The sequence below is a fragment of the Camellia sinensis genome, chromosome 9 (genome assembly GCF_055761805.1).
Source record: "Camellia sinensis isolate YWXY chromosome 9, ASM5576180v1, whole genome shotgun sequence".
In the NCBI taxonomy this organism is placed as follows: Eukaryota; Viridiplantae; Streptophyta; class Magnoliopsida; order Ericales; family Theaceae; genus Camellia; species Camellia sinensis.
This window is the reverse complement of record NC_138969.1, coordinates 166,770,444-166,788,003: the sequence shown is the minus strand read 5'-3', so window position 1 is coordinate 166,788,003 and position 17,560 is coordinate 166,770,444. Positions and strand designations below refer to the sequence as shown.

The 17,560-nt window shown below is 31.5% G+C and overlaps 1 pseudogene; it reads left to right on the top strand.

Moving 5' to 3' along the window:
* Positions 1-9,876: 9,876 nt before the first annotated feature.
* Positions 9,877-17,320, top strand: LOC145789034 (G-type lectin S-receptor-like serine/threonine-protein kinase B120; annotated as a pseudogene).
* The last annotated feature ends 240 nt before the right edge of the window (positions 17,321-17,560 follow it).

Genomic DNA, 17,560 nt, shown 5'->3' with positions numbered 1-17,560 from the left:
TGTCGCACAACATATTTTGATATATTTGTATAATGACAACAGCAAATATAGCAAGTATAATAATATAACTATGTAACATAGTTGAGTTTCTGTTTTGGTTATTTGGTGTTATAGTGTACTTGACTTTGGAATTCTTGAAGCAAATGGATAGTTACGTATGACAACAAGGCAAGTGGCATAGAATCAAATGGTTCATGACCACAATATTCATACTATAATTATAATAATTAGTAACTTTCACTTTACGAGTTCACATTATAGATTCGTTTTTAATAATTTTTTTTATTACGAAGTAGCATAATATAGTACAATTTTTTTTAATTTTCTTATTATGCAAGTATATATTGTAGCATTCTATATTTTGATAACTTCTAATAGTTTCTCTTTCCAACCTAATCAAATAGAAAGCAAAAAAAAATGTGAACCATTTTTCTTATTCTTTTTCTCTTATGAATTCACAAAATGTGAATGGACAACATGTAGGGCACATAAGTAGCCTAAAGCCAAATAATCTTTATTTGACAAATCTCATATTCTGACCTGCAGAGGACACTTAAGTGCCAGAGTGAGGTTTTTCAGATTCAAGTCTATGCAAAGACATTTGCCTATGTTGTAATTTAATTCTTAGCATACTAACGCTATCTTTGTCCAAAAAAAAAAAAAAAAACCCCCTCACATTTTGTCCTTTTACTCATTACTTCTACTATTACAAAAATGCATAACACAAACATTTTTATTTTTTATTTTTTATTTAGGGGTAAGTTATAGGCATGCATAAAATACAATCAATCTTAATTTTTTTTTTTTTGTAATTATATTAATTTCCTCTAAAACATAAATTGCTTACCAATTTAACCTGTTCCCTTAACCTTGATTTGTCTAACATAAAAATGATGATGTCATCTTTTTATTTTAAAATGTCTACTTTACCCTTCATAGTAATCCCTATATCTAAAAATACCCATATTTCATATCTGAATATTATATGCTGAAACCCAAATGGCCTCTCCCATCCCTTAAACCAGTCACCAATGAATCACTATCGACAACCAACATCAAACACTTCATCAAAATATATATATATATATATATATATGTATATATCATAATTTAGAATCAACACATATCAAGCCAGTGTTTTGAAGATATGTTGCCCATAGGCACGCCCATGTGTTGAAGATTTGTTGAAAACCAAACACAAAAATTTAAGGTTAAATATAAGGGGAAATTTAGCTAAAACTCACTAGGCCCAATATGTTTGTGTAAAGGACAATCCAAAATGTTTTACTTCATAAACCTCCTGAGCAGGAGGCATGTTCTTCATGAAGGACAAACTAAGGCTCAGTTTGGAAGAGTTTTGGAAATATAATTCTATCACTTGATTTTCATGTGGTGTTTGATTACAGTTTTCAAAAATTAATTCCACATTAATTTTTGAAAACTCTTTCTAAGGCGGGAAAATTTGGGCTAACTAGTCATCCCCCTGGATGTCCGGCCTATTGTCCTCCGGCGTGTCCTCCTTCCAGGGGGACGACCGGCCGGACGTTCAGTCGTCCTTCCGAATGTCCGTACGGTTGATCGGAACAGTGCAAATTTTTATTTTATTTTATTTTATTTTACAATTGACAACTGTTATTTTTTATATTTTAAATAAAAAAAATTCAGAATTTTTAATTTTTTTTTATGAGTTTTGAATAGAATTTTGAGTTGTGTGTTTGGTTATGATTTGTAAGTTTTTATATCAAATATCATATGTCACATCAAAAATTTTCCACTCAATTTAAACTCTTTTCAAAACTCATTCACAAAACAAATTTTTCACACTCAAATCATAATTCTAAAACTCACAAACTCAATTATCAAATCATAATTAGAAAACTCTACCAAACAATACCTAATATTTTTCCTCTTTCATCTGGACAATCTTACCTTTGATATATATCTCAGAGATTTGAACTGTTAGCGTAAGTTTGATCATTGTTCTGAGTGTTTGATCTAGAGAACCTCCATCAAGTTAAGAAAGGAAGTCCAAAATAGCTGCTATTCACATGCCAAGAACCACGCTTGCCTCCTCCACCGCTCTGTCATGTGATTCAGGAGAAGAAATCCACAAAGGTTGCAAGTGTTTTTGTTTTTATCGTTTGGATGGAATCCATAAATAGGTACGTATGTTTAGAGTGAAAAGTGTGGAGTAGTGAGAGCCAAAGAAAAGAAAACAAATTTGTAAGAGTTGAAATTTTATTTAATCATTGCTTGCTCTGTATGTTCTTCAAATTCAGTAATTTGAATACGTTTTGCAATTCCTCTTTGAGTTTCAATCACCACAAGTGATTGAATGATTCCCATCAACCCAAAATAGTGTTTGTGTTAGAGTTGAAATTTTATTTAATCATTGCTTGATTGTTTTTGATCATGTACGTTGAATTTTTGATTAATTGTTTATTTTTTTCAATTTGTTTTTGTTGTTTGTGATTCGTAATGTGTTTGTTTACTACTTTGTAAATATGAAAGTAAAGTTTCATCTCTGCTTATTGTGGTTTCTCATTTTAATATATATTCTCTTTTTAACAGTAAAATTTTACTCTTGTAGTTTGTCCTTGTGTCATTTGTTTGTGAACTCATAGTGAAAATATGTTTCTTAATTGATTGACAGTAAAATTTTATTATAAATCAAAATGAATTTTATTTTCCACGTCAATTTCAATGGTAATTTTTTTTTTAAAGAATTTTATAGTCAATCTAAATCTTATTTAATAGATCTTCATGAGAGGATTCTAAAAATACTAATTTTATTAAAAAGCGACATTTAGATAAAAGTTATATTATTTTACAGTTTAAAATTAGTCACTAAAGATATTTTGGTAATAGTATTGTGAGCTGGACTTTTCAATGAAAACTTTTTTGTACTTGTTCTTAATACATTAAAATTTTATTATGATAAGGCTTTGACCAAATAAACCAATTATGAATACATCCTTTGAGATTTACTTAAAATATAATTGTCTTTTGTTATTTTGGAAATTACATTTCCCCATTCAAATTTCTAATCGCATAACAAATGATATATTTCATTAATAAATTATTAACTCAATTAACAGTTTCTAATGTTGCTATAAATATATTTTAATTAACAATTTTGATAATTTTATTATTGCATAAGAAAATAGTTAAAAATTTTATTTTTTTCTATTAATTTTCTAAATAAAAAATTCTGACAAAAAAGTATTTGTAATTTACAAAATCGTAAGAAACAATCCATATTTTAAACAAATTTTAAAAAATATATTTTTAATTTATTCAAAATTTAAATTTATGTTACGAATAAAGAATGTGACATGTTTGCCACCATCTTATCCCACCAACATCGCTACATCATTATCTCCAATCTTCTCTCCTCTCATCCATTGCATTGAAAATTAACACCGATAGATTTTGAAATGCGGCAATAAGGATGACAATCTTCCCCCAACTCCGCCCTCATGTGCTTTTTCCACCCCGATGAAGAAGTGGGGCATCAAGAATGGGTTTTTCTTCTCCCTTTTTGTTCTACTTGGCTTCTACTCTAATTATATATATTAAATATATTTATAGTATGTATAATTTTAAAAAAATTATTATAATAAAATTAAAACACTAAGATAATGCAAATAACATTTATTTTCACTCATTTATTTATCATTATATATCTTTTAATTTTCATTAATTATAAATTATTATTCATAATAAATCATATTATCTATGATTTTTATTAGTATTATTGCTATTCTTAAAATTACAAAATTAACTTGCCCTTTTGCCCCCTCTCCCTCACCCAACTACCCCTTGATTTGCTCTAATCCTGATATGATACGAAGCGGAAGCAGGGATAAATTACTGTAAACCCGCCTTGTGGCCATCTCTATGTGGTGATGAATTACGGTTGCCATCTCTATGAGGTAAGGGTGGAGGTGTTACATTGGTGTAGGTCGTTTGCTTGTAATGGAAGGAGTTAGCCTTGGAGAGGGGCAGAGGTGAGGTTGATTGTTGGAGGTGTCAAGGGTGAGAAGATGGAGACAGAAGGACATAAGGTGGACTAGAGAGTAAGAGATGAATTTTTTTTTTTCATGTTTTAATTTTAATTTTTAATTTTTAGATGCACTTAAAACAAAAATAATTGTTAGAAATCTTGTAAAAAAATCACTAAATAAAAAAGTAAAAAATAAAAAATGGTTTGAATGACAATGCTTCTAAAGTTATGGTTTGAATTTGTGTTGGTTAGAAGCATTGTTATATTTGGTTCTAGGCTATTGTGGTGGTGGGACAATAACTTGTTAAATCAAAATTGGTTGTGGTTACGTTGTTTGGTTATGTTTTAAAAATAGGGGCAAATTACAAACACTCCCCTCGAGGTTTGGTGAAAATATAAATTTCCCCTTGAGGTTTGAGAAATTACATCCCGCCCCCTGAGGTTTATATTTTCATAACAAATTTCCCCCTAAGGTTTTTATTTTCAAATAGATTCCCCCCTAATTTCCCCTAATTTGTTATGAAAATTTGATCCTTAGGGGGTAATTTGTAATTTCTCAAACCTCAGGAAAAAATCTGTATTTTTACCAAACCTCGAGGGGGGTGTTTGTAAATTGCCCTTTAAAATAGTGGTAATTATGATCTATTGTGGTGATGATTTTGGTTAGAATCAAAATGGCCTTTGGCTATGATCCAAATCGGATTGAATTATGAGCTAATATGGTTACGATTAATGACTTAAAATTTAATTTTTTAGAGATTTTATACATAAATGAATTTTTATTAATCTTTTTTACCACTAAATATAAAGTAATGGGATTTCATATACCATTTCCCACTTATATGAGAAATTTATTAGAAAATCATCTTTCAAGTATTTGTATCTCAATTAGTTCATAAGATATTCTTATATTTCAATAAGTCCTATTATTTTGGATATTTGATCCACCAAATTCTAATTCTTATATTTAAGGTATTTTATGAACAATTTTACCTTGAAACTATTTTTTGAACCTTTAGTAACTTAGTGACGTGAACATTCATATTAAATAAATTTGACAGTGTGAATGTTTACGTCATGAAACATTCACACTGTCAATGTGAATATTAATGCACGCTTCACCCTATTATTATTAAGGATATTTTGGTAACTATATCATCTAAAAGACTTATCAGAACATAAGAAAATAATTTAGAGTATGTAAAACATAAGTAGGTGAAAAATAATTTATGAATAAATGTCCCTTTATAAGTATATATATCATTTTGTTCCTTATTATTATTATTATTATTATTATTATTATTATTATTTTTCTGATAAAATACTAAAAGTGGAAGTGCATGCAGTATGTACATTGGTAACGTATATAGTAGAATTTTACTTAAAAGAAATATGTTTTCTAACTTTTCTTTGAAATCAACAACTGGTTAACTCAATTGATTATTTCTGTACACGTTCAAATGAGAGGTCGAGGAGTATTTTTATTTTTATTTTTTTATTTTTAATTTTATTTGAGAGGTCAAGGAGTTAATCCTTAATTGTTTGTTTTTATTAGAAAATCTTTTTTTATTGTTTATTTATTCTTTATTATGAGCCCTTTATTGTGTTACGTAGTAGTTGTTGATCTCTTTCTTATATTATGTATTGATTGGTAATGTTTAAATTATGAAATTGTACTGTTAGAATTTTTTAAATAGTTGATAATTCAATTTGACATAATTCTTTTAATATTTATAAAATATAAATATTCTTTTTTTAATTAAAAAAAATTATTTGGTTGCACTACTAGTACAAGCTCCCATTGAGTTTTATTTTATTTTTATTTTTTATATATTTTTTTTAGTAAATAAGAAGCATTGCCTAGACGTTGCCTTTGATATTCGAAATGGTTGAGTTCCTGCTAGATTTAAATTTAAATTTGAGAGAATTGAAGAGACTCATATAAGGTTTAAGTCGATTTGATAACCGTAATCTTACGAACCTCTTATCTCTCCCTCACCACACCCTAAGGTGTGGCCACTGGATCATTGGTTTAAACCCCAAGGTCTCTGTAATCTTATATCGAAAAATAGACAACAAATATGTTTTTAAATATGGGCCATTTATTTTTTAGAGACAAACACAATAAAATGAAACTACTACGATTATTGGATCGACTTAATTTTTTTTCGTATATAATATATATGGAGGACCTATAAAATGAATCATTCGAATTATCAAAGCAAGATGCACGGTGAGTCCTACAAGCTCCTCAATTTTTAAAAATTAAATTTAAATTTAAGAAAAACATGATCTTTTAAAAAATTTGTTAGATATTTAATTTGAAAAAATTACAAATCAGTGTTCCTTTCACAAAAAATTTACAAATTTATGAAATTTTTTTGTAATTTTAATTATAAAAATTTATCACTAATTTAAATTATTATCTTAAAAAAACATGTATTGAATTGCGATTTCACTATAATTTTCAAAGTTCACATCGTGTAGCGTGATGACTGGAGTCCAACTCCAAAAAAATAAAAATAAATTATCAATAGGTTATAATATTTGGTCTTAACTCCCATCAAGTCTTATTGAAAATAAGTTCTAGTAAAATCGTCGCTAAAAATAATTTTTTTGTGACGATTTTTTACACGTGGTGCTAATAATTGACAATTAGTGATTTTTTTTTTGTCATGATTTTCATATACTATTGCTAAAACTTACAATTAGTGACGTTTTTCTATGACGAATTTTTCATACTGTCATTGAAAGTTGTAAATTAGTGACCTTTTTTTTGTGACGTTTTTTTAAACTGTCGGTAAAACTTATAATTAGTGACTTTTTTGTGACTAAATTTTCAACTGTCATTGAAAATTCACAATTGGTGACATCTTTTAAAGGTGTTTAATGAAAATTTTCATTAATTATCATAGGACCTATTGGATAATAAATCCACTTATTAGAATGTACACGTAAGTTCCCCTAAAAAGAAAAACCTTGACTTGGTTGACTTTGATGAGAAAGCACAAAAGTGGAATAGAAACATTACATGTAGGTCTTATTAAGTGGACTTATTACTCAATAAGTCCTATAATAATTAATAGTATTTTTTTATCATACACTATTAAAAAATGTTATTAATCGTTAATTTTTAGTGATAGTTTAAGAAAATCGTCACAAAATAGTCACTAATTTTCAACTTTCAGTGCCAGTTTAAAAAATTCAACACAAAAAAATGTCACTAATTGTAAGTTTTAGAAACAATTTATAAAAATCGCAACAAAAAAAGTTACAAATTGTCAATTTTTAGCGACATATGTAAAATATCGCCACAAAAAATTATTTTTAACGATGATTATACAATGACTTATTTTCAATATGACTTGATGAGAATTAAGTCCAACTATTAAGACTTATTAGTAGTTTATGCTAGAAAGATTACAATAATATACAATCTATTAAAGCAAAGAAAATTCCAAACATTTTTTTATTTTGGGAGATGCTTCTCTCCAGTCCACTGCGTAGATTAGAGCATACTGTTGAGCCCATGGGACCCACCATGGGTCCTGTTTGAATAATCCGAATCATTAATGTGTAGAGTTCGTCGAATAATTCATGCATGCAAAAAATCATGTTGATTGGATATTGGTAGTCCTTTGATCGGAACACATTTTTGTCAATAGTAAATATGATTTGAAAAATAAATTATTAACAAAAATGTGTTTCGATCAAGGGGCTACCGATATCCAATCAATGTGATGTTTTGCAAGCATGAAATACTCGACGAGATCTATACATTAAACGACTCAGATTATTGAAACAGGACCCGTGGTAGGCCCCATTGACTCATCAATATGGTCCAGTCCACACAATGGGCTGGAGAGAAGTCTCTCCTTTTTTATTTAGGGTAAATTAAAAATTTTGTGGTGTCGATTTTTGTTTTAAAAAAATTATAAACAATTACGAAATTTTACTAAATTCATATAACAAAAGCAAATTATTTTCACTTGTATTTTTTAAAAATAGTTTCCAATCTCAAAAAAAAATTATGAAATTTTAATATGTTGTTCCTATATGAATCTACCATGTTGGATAAAAATTTCAGAATGAAATGAGAATATTTATTTTCTGAAAATTCACGGATTGAATGACGTTTAGTTTAGTTTAGTTTATAGTAGAATTTGGTGTTGAGTTTTGGGTGTTTAGACCATGACTTGAGATAAAATTTGTTGGGTCTAGTTTGATATATAATCGGGTCATGTTTGGCTTATGGATGTGAATTTAATTCAAGAACCATGACTTGAAATCAATTTAATTGGTGTTTATATGTAACTTATGTTTAACTGTTTAGTCCTTTTTAGTTATATAAATGATAGGAATCACCTTGAGAATTTCTATTATTTATTATATAGAATTATAATAAATATTTGAAAAGTGAATATATGGTGTATACTATAAGGTAAAATAAAAGATTATATTTTGTGATGTAAAATGATCTTTTATAAGGGCAAAACACTAATAAATCCCAAATTTTAATTTGTTAAACCATTTGATCCTGCCTTTTATTTTGTAGACTAATAAGTCCTATTTGAATGTTAAAAGCTCACTATAGGCCTTTTTTACATTTCTCTCCTTTTCGAACATCAATAACATTAACTACACCAACAACATCAACATCATAAAACATCACCAACATCATAAAACATCATCAACATCAAACTAAAATCAGATTCACATCATCAACAACATCAAACTTCAATTACATCATTAAACATCAGCAACATCATCAACATCATCATACAATATTGTTCCATAAATGTTCTATTTGAACAGGAACCCCATCTTTTTCACATGGATGTGAAATCGAACATTAGTTATGGTTGCTCCACAGACATCAAACAGCAAGATGTAGAATGGGTTACGAAACAAGCCAATGCTCATGAATTTATCTCATCTCTTCCCAATGGTTATGAGACCATCGTTGACGATGGTTTGTTTAGTGGGGGTCAAAAGCAGCGGATTGCTATTGTTAGGGCCATTGTTAGAGACCCTGCTATTCTAATCCTTGACGAAGCCAACAATTCTCTGGATGCAGAAAATGAATATTACTTTGTAGTAAGCACATTTATCTCTTCCACTATAAAAACGTCATCCAAAAAATCAGTAGACAAAATAAATAAATAAACTATAGGTGAATTTTTTTTTTAAATGAATTTGATGTTTGAAACACCCATAATTTTTTTTTTTTAAATGAATCTGATGTTTGAATCACCTTGTACCGCTGCTTATCATCAAACATCATCAATAAACTACATCAGCAACGTCTCTTATCAGATGCTTGAATCTGATGTTTGAATAAACTACATCATCAATCTGATGTTTGAATAAACTACATCATCAATCTCTGATGTTTGAATCTGATGTTTGAAACACCCATAAATTTTTTTTAAATGAATCTGATGTTTGAATCACCTTGTGCCGCCGTTTATCATCAAACATCATCAATAAACTACATTAGCAACGTCGCTTATTAGATGTTTGAATCTGATGTTTGAATAAACTACATCATCAATCTGATGTTTGAATAAACTACATCATCAATCTTTGATGTTTGAATCACCTTGTGCCGCCGCTTATCATCATCAAAACCCACCGCCAATGGCGGCAAATCTATCGCCATCAAAACCAGGAAGAACCAGAAGAAGAAGAAGAAGCTCTTCATGGATGGCTCTGAAGCAACATCGTCTTCAACCTCGTCGGTTTGTTCTACCTCGCATTCTATACAGAGAGGGGTACGCATTACGACTAAGCAACGAAACCCTAGAGTCTTGATCGCTTCTGCTCGGCAAAAGGAATGTGATGTCGAGGCCTTGGCTCTCCCTCTCGGAATGTTGATTGCTGCTGTTGTTGCTCAGGTACGATCAATTTCATTGCTTGTCATTGTGGAAAACTAAAATCAGATTCACATCATCAACAACATCAAACTTCAATTACATCATCAAACATCATCATACATCATCAACTACATCATCAAACATCATCACCAACATCATAAAACATCAACAACATCAGCAACATCATAAAACACTCAGGACTAAATATAAAAAGGACTAAATGCTTTACAAAAAAACACTCAGGACTAGATAGAGCAACATTTCCTAATATGGGATTTATGAGTAATTTTTCCCTTTTATAATAAGATAAAATTATATTATTTTTTTTATTTATGTCACAAAATTTTGAAATATTATTATGATGTATTTTGTATTAATTTGTCCCCCACGCCCCTTCCCTTTTCTTTACCCCAATCAGACCTCTTTCTCTCTTCTTCATTTGCTTTTTCTGTCATTTGTTGAGCAGAGGGTTTCCCCTCCCCTACCTCACTGCTCCGCCACTCTCTCTCTCTCCCCCCCCATGGATACACAAACTTTAAGTTTAGAGTGGGAGTCTTTAGAGTGAGATTTTGCAAAATTTTTGTAAATAGAAGTCGGAGAAATTGTTGTACTCTTTGCAATCGAATTCTCAGATTCTTGATTCGGTGAGGTTTACATTTTCAAATTTGCTCCTCGTCATCATTTGAGGTAGCGATTATAGATTTGTTTTGGGATTAAAAACTATAAAAGTGCTATATTCATGATATTTTATGAATGTTGATATTTTGATGATTAGGTTTTATTCATTTTTGTGAAATGGAATGTGGACTTTTGAACTCCCAACCTTAAAAAATGTACTCTTGGTCACATTTCATGATTTTTGATGTAAATATCATACTGATTAATTAACTTTAGAAAAGTTGTGAAAATTGTTATTTGTAGAGAATTTGGAAAAAATTATCTATTTGAGTAACTTGGCATGAAATATGGTTATGTTTAAAAGATGAGACATGTTAAATTATGTCTGGTATTGTTTTTTTTGGAAAATTGTGAATATAATGAACTTACTAAATTAGTTTGGTTAATATTTTATGTCCTTTGTAATTAAAAGTGTGTTATTGGGTTTATTTCCTAACTTTTAATATTATGGGATTAAAAATGGTAAAGTTGACCAAGTATGAAATTTGGAGAAAATAAGTGAGATTAAGTTGTTTGGTGTGAAATAAAGTTGAACTAAGAGTATTAGTTAATGTGATTTGGTATTTGGTCACTAATTTTATTAGTTGAGTTACGTTATTATAATAGTTTTAAATCTCAAATTCATATATGAGATATTTGAATTGTTTTGGCGGTTTTTGACAAGAAAAGAAAAGAATGTGATTTTAGCTCGTTTGGACCAAATGGATGTTTTGGATTAAAACGAGGATGAGTTATCAACTTATTCTTCTTCTTCTTCTTTATTTTTTATTTTTTGTTTTCATGGATTTACTTGATGAGGTTAATGTTGATAGTTGGAAAGTGAACACTTGTTTATATATTTTGTTACTATAGTCAAAAGAGGATTTTAATATAATTGACCAAGTGTTGGAAAGTATATGGAAATATTAAGAGATTTTTATGTTATTCATTGTTTTAGAGGTTTTGTCATTGGCCATTGGTGGAGGATGACAGTGGTTGTTGTATAATAAATAGTATGCATTATGTGTTGTGATTTATTTGCATAATTTAGAATGATGTGGAAACATTGTGAGATTGTGTAATTATGTAATTAGATGAGAATGAATGGAAGCAATTTTAATGCATATGTTGTGCAAGTGTGATTATGCTATATAGAGGTAACGCAATCCTTCCGACTAGTAACCGATAAAGCGAACTAATGTGTTATATAAAGGTAATGTGTTCCTTCCGGTTAGCGCCCGGTAAAGCAGGCAGATGTGCTATATAGAGATCATGTGTTCCTTTTAGTTTCCACCCGATAAAGCATGCTGTACTATATAGAGGAAATACGTTCCTTCCGGCTAGCAACCGATAAAGTAGGTAGGCGTGGGGCTTGACGAGACCATGGTGGTGATATGGGGCTTTGAAGTTGCTATTGATGTTTAATTTTCAAAATTGTACCATATGAGACACACATCGCGTAGCGTGATGCCTGGTATCGCTCCACTTGGTTAACTTGGACGAATTAGAAAATTATTGTCTATTAATTACAATATACTCTATTAAATTATGACTCATTTATATTTTATTTTTAAAATTTTAAAACTTAATAATTAATTATCTCAAATTATTATATTATTATAGTTAATTTTTTTTGATACGATTATGTTAGGTATTTACTCAATCATATCATAGTAGGGGGCGGGGTTTAGGTAGAACGGGATGGAAGAAACAAAACTTTCCCCACCCCACTTCTTAATCGGGGCGGGAAAAATCCATGCGAGGCAAGGTGGGGGATACAGATGCGGAGCGGAGTGGGGAAAATGACCATCCCTATATCATAGGTAAGACAGATGACACATTTATTGAATTTTTAAAGCAATAACTCCCTTATCTAGTGATCCTATTTGTATTTTGCCACTAAGATAGAGGAAACAAAATACAAATGAGATCCCCAGAAAAATGGTATTATTATCCTTAAAAAATCAATAATGGGTATTATTGTCTTAAAAAACAATAAGTATGTCATGTGCTTCATACAAGACATGATTATGTTTAAATCCCTAACAAAATCTTAATGATAAATGTCAAGTGTAATATTTGAGGATGAATAATGTCATTTATTTTATAATTTGTCTTCAACTTTACTACAATTTTTGGGATTGTCCTCTTGGGTGCCTTCATGTATGGTTTGCACAAGTGGAGAGCACATCAAAGAGGTAGGTAAGAAGGTTATGTATGTGAGGGTCTGGAAAGGTTGCCGAAAAAATTTAAATGTAGTTGAAAAAGTCGCTGGAAACTTTGAATGCCTGCCGGAAAATTCAAAGGCTAGCCAGAAAAATTCGAAGATCTTCGAAGATCACCAGAAAATCCGAATTCTCTATAAATGATGAGAGAGGCTTAGATTCTTCAACGATTGGAACTAGAAACACAATAGCAAAGAGATGATGGAGATAAGAGATTAGGTAAAGAAGAAGATAAAGTAGTTAAAGAGAGAATAATAGCATTGCTCTCATATGGATCTCCCACTTTTACTCTCAAAGTAGATAATGGAGAAGGAAAATTAGTTCTCTTCCAAAAATTGCTTGTCCCAAAATCAACTCCTTGGAAAGCTATGGGTGAGTACTATTTATAGACACCTCATGATGTGGAATGGAGCCCATGTGCAAGGCACATGGAGAATATATTCTCTAACCACTTTGTCTGAGGAGGTGACCTTTCCAAGGATGAGAAAAATTCCGAAGAGGAGATCAACCTCTCAGTGAACACCCTTTTTCTTAGCCACGCCCAACCAATGATTCCCAATCATCCCAAAGGGTCAACGGCAGTCCCAGAGGATGCCCCTGCCGCAGAAGGGTCAGAGGTAGTTCAAGAGAACGTCCCGCTGCAAAAATTGCCGAATCCCAAGGAACCCTAGATTGTGCCACCTTGACCTGGGTATAGGCTAGTTTAACCAAAGAATGAATTTATCTCTAGTAACCATCCTCGAGATCGGGTCCTTTGTTCAGACTCCGTCACGCCCACAGTTCTGCTGCGTAGATCCCAGAAAGTTTCGAGCCTGCAAGTGTTCTAGGACTCATTGACAAAGCGACTTCTAGATTGTGTTCGAATCCATTCGAAGCCAAGCGCTTCAGATCTCTAGGTTCGTGGATCCAAACCCTTTTAAGTCCGAGCTCAAATAGGTCTCTGGGTTCGTGGATTCAAACCCTTTTGAGATTAGAGTGATCCGGCCCATTCGATGATGATATCTCTGGGCCCACTAATTTTATGCTTTCTGACTGGGCTCCGATTGGGCTTAATCAATTAGATAGGCTCGAGTTAACTCCTCTTATAGGTGTTTATTAGATGTATTAATATTTTAGCATTTGAGGGTTTTTTTTACTCAACAAGCGACAATGATTATTATTAACATATTCCAAATATGAGAAATCTAAATAATTTATGGTTCCATGGATTAATTTTTGCCCATCATTATAGAGAGAAAACAGGATAATGGGCTTTGATATGGCTGATACAATGGACACTTCAAGAGACACCTTGCAAGAAAATGTGTAGTCATCAGAACTACCAATTATTGGCCTTGATAAAATATTAGTTGCTACCGATAACTTCAGCACAACAAACAAACTTGGGGAAGGAGGATTTGGACCTGTTTATAAGGTAATTGTGATGCCTTGTACATGGACCAGTTGACATATATGTGATGTACTAACTAATAAAAATTGTGGACTGGGGAAGTTAGAAAATGTGCAGCAAGTGGCAGTGAAAAGACTTTCAAGGCATTCAGGACAAGGTGCGGAAGAGTTCAAGAATGAGATTGTTAGGTCCCTTTGTGTTGTTAATTTCGTGAACAAACATATTTTTAGTTGTAATTTTGTGCATGTGGTTTAGCTAGACTGCTCAAGCGAAGAATTTAGTTTCTTAGTACTTTAGGCAGTCTGCAAAAATACTGAGAGTTTTGTTTTTACACTCAAGCGAGCTTTCCATTGCTCGAGCGAAAGGCACTTAAGGCTTTTCTGCGTACAAGGCACACCGCTCAAGCGACGATCTCCGCAACCCTGTTCACTATAAAGCTGCGCGAAAGACAATTCTAGGGTTACGACGTCCAGATCTACATCTTGAGAGTTTGTGATTGCTTCTAGAACTTTTTACTTGTTTCCTTTGATGTCTTTGTGCGAGTATCTCATGAGTTAAATTGATTACATCAAAGGGGTTGTTTGATCATTCTATTCAAGAGAGTTTGTTCGGTGGAGTTCGAAGTGGCTCATTGTCATAGATTCAACATGGGTTTTGTGGATTCAACATTAGACTAATCAATTCCGAGTCGAAGGTGTTGGTAAAAGAGGAACAAGTTGTGGAAGACAATTTTACGGGCTGTTGGGTAAATTGTTTGGTAATGTTGTGTAATTTCATTCTTCATAGTGGATTGGTTAGTGGCATTTCGCTCGTGATTTTTTAATCACAATTGGAGGTGCTCCAACTGTGATTTTTTCTATGTAAAAATCGTTTGTGTCGATTTATTAATTGCGAAACAACAATCTAAATCACTTTTGTACGTGCTAGATTATTTAGATTGTTAGTTTTGATTGTTTGGGAATTGTTGCAATTCAATCTATTTCGAATTACGAATCACGTAGGTTTTTAGAGATCATATCGATCTTCAAACTTCAGCACAGGAATCTTGTTAGGCTCTTGGTTTGTTGCATTGAAGGAGAAGAGAAGCTATTGGTTTATGAGTACATGACAAACAAAAGCTTGGACATTTTTCTCTTTGGTTGGTTTTACTTGGCACTTTTTTCCTTGTGAAACTAATAAAAATAAACAACAAAATTTTCGTATCAGGTTTATGTGTAGATTGGCTCTTCAATAGGGAATAAAAGAAAAAAAAAAGGAAAAAGAAAAAAGAAGGCATGTTGTAGAGAAAGCATTAGCAAATATTTTAATATCAAACATCAAAATTTTACAGTCTCATCTTTCTCCCTATAAATTGTTCATAGCTCATTGTCATTCAATACTATTAGTACAACTATATGTCTAGCACAAAGGAAAGAAGTGTTAAAACTTGTGTTCATCATTTCTTTGTTGTCCTCCTTGGTGATAAATTGCATGGAAAGGAATGATGTTGATGAATGCATCTTTTTGACTGTCATGCTTCTGGTTAGATGCAACGGAAAAGGCGCTGCTTGATTGGGCTAAATGCTTCCACTTTATTCAAGGTATTGCTAGAGGTCTTCTATATCTCCATCATGATTCTTGTTAAGGGTTATTCACAGAGATTTGAAGGCCAGCAATATTCTTTCGGATGATGACATGAATCCAAAAATTTCAGACTTTGGGCTAGTGCCAACTTTCCGAGTTACACAAGAACTAGCAAACACTCAAAGGGTGGTGGGAACATTGTAAGTGCCCTTTCTTTCCTTTAATAGATTCTGCTCACCTTTGCTAGCTATTTTTCTACTGATGCAGTTATATATGATATGGAACATTTCATGTTTGAAAATAGTACAAATGAAAGTATAATGGAAGTAGCCATGAGTACATATCACAACAGGCTCAATGCTTTGCAAATGGGCTTAAAATATATCTTGGATTAGGATGGTGACTAGAGTTACAAATGAGGCTAAGTAGTTAGATTATATTCATTTCAATAGCTAAGTATTATTTTTTTCATCCTCAAGGTGTCTCATCTAGTGAAAAGATTGTATTATGTTCAATCTTATTCAACAATATTTGAACAATAAGCTACAACAGCACCATGGGGCTGTCCATGTTAATAATATAGCATCGAACACCACCTTTACTTTTTATTGGCAATGAAAACCTGTTCACATTTGCATCTCAATTATTCTACAACAAAGTCTTGCAAGGCAAAAAAAATTATTACCAATTATTCCACAATGAACTGCTCATGCCATGATTGGTGATAGTGAAAAGAAAAAAAAAAATACAAAACAAAACCAAAAAAAAAAAAAAAAGCGCATCTATTGGCTATTGCTAAATAGAAGGAGTGCTCTCTCTTCTCAACCTTCTCTGTATGTACGCCCCTCCCTCTGATTGGTTATCCTCCCTTCTTACCTCCATTATTGTGTTCTTATGTCAACATTTTGTAGACAAAACAGATCGAAAATAATGATCTCAATATTATAGAAAGTGGAAGCCCCTCTTCTATTAGTACATTTACATAGATGGCTAACTGGTTACAACAAAACAAACAAAACACTAGAGTGCAATCATCTTGTTTCATATAAATTTCATTATTTACTTCTTCTTCCTTTGTTTTTAAAAAAAATAAAATTAAATTAAAGCAATATATGTCATGTAGTGAATAATTTTCTTTCCTATATATATATATTTAGAATAGTTACCTTACATTTATTGAACATCTCATAATCTCGAGTAAGAGTAAATGTAACAATTTCCAATCAAATGAAATGGCTATATGTTTTCTGAGTATGCAATGAGAGGATTATTTTCCAAGAAGTCAGATGTCTTTTGTTTTGGTATTTTGCTACTAGAGATTGTTTGTGGACTGAGGAATTCTAGTTTTTAGTATCATGAAAATTATTTTAACCTCCTTGGTTATGTAAGTGCACTAACTTTATCTTTAGTTGATTTCAAACACTATCAATTACCACCATTATACGTGCTATTAATTTCATATATGGAGCATGTGGAGCTATTCTAGGCATGGCAATTGTGCAACAAAAACAGGGCACCAGACATAATGGATGAAGTATTGGCCGACTCATGTTCCGAGTCAGAAGTAATGAGATGCATACGTATTGGCCTTCTTTGTGTTTAACACCACGCTACAAATAGACTAACCATGTCAGTTGTGCTTCTCATGTTGAGTAGTGAAATGGATCTTCCACAACTAAAACAACCCATATTTAGTGTTCAAAGCTTGTCGGACACTGATCTTTGGTCAAAACGCAGCAAAATATGTTCTGAGGTCTCTCTATCAATAATTGAAGGGCGATGACCTATTAACTAATCATGTATATGTCTTCATAAGTATGTTGGTATTATTGTACAATGACAT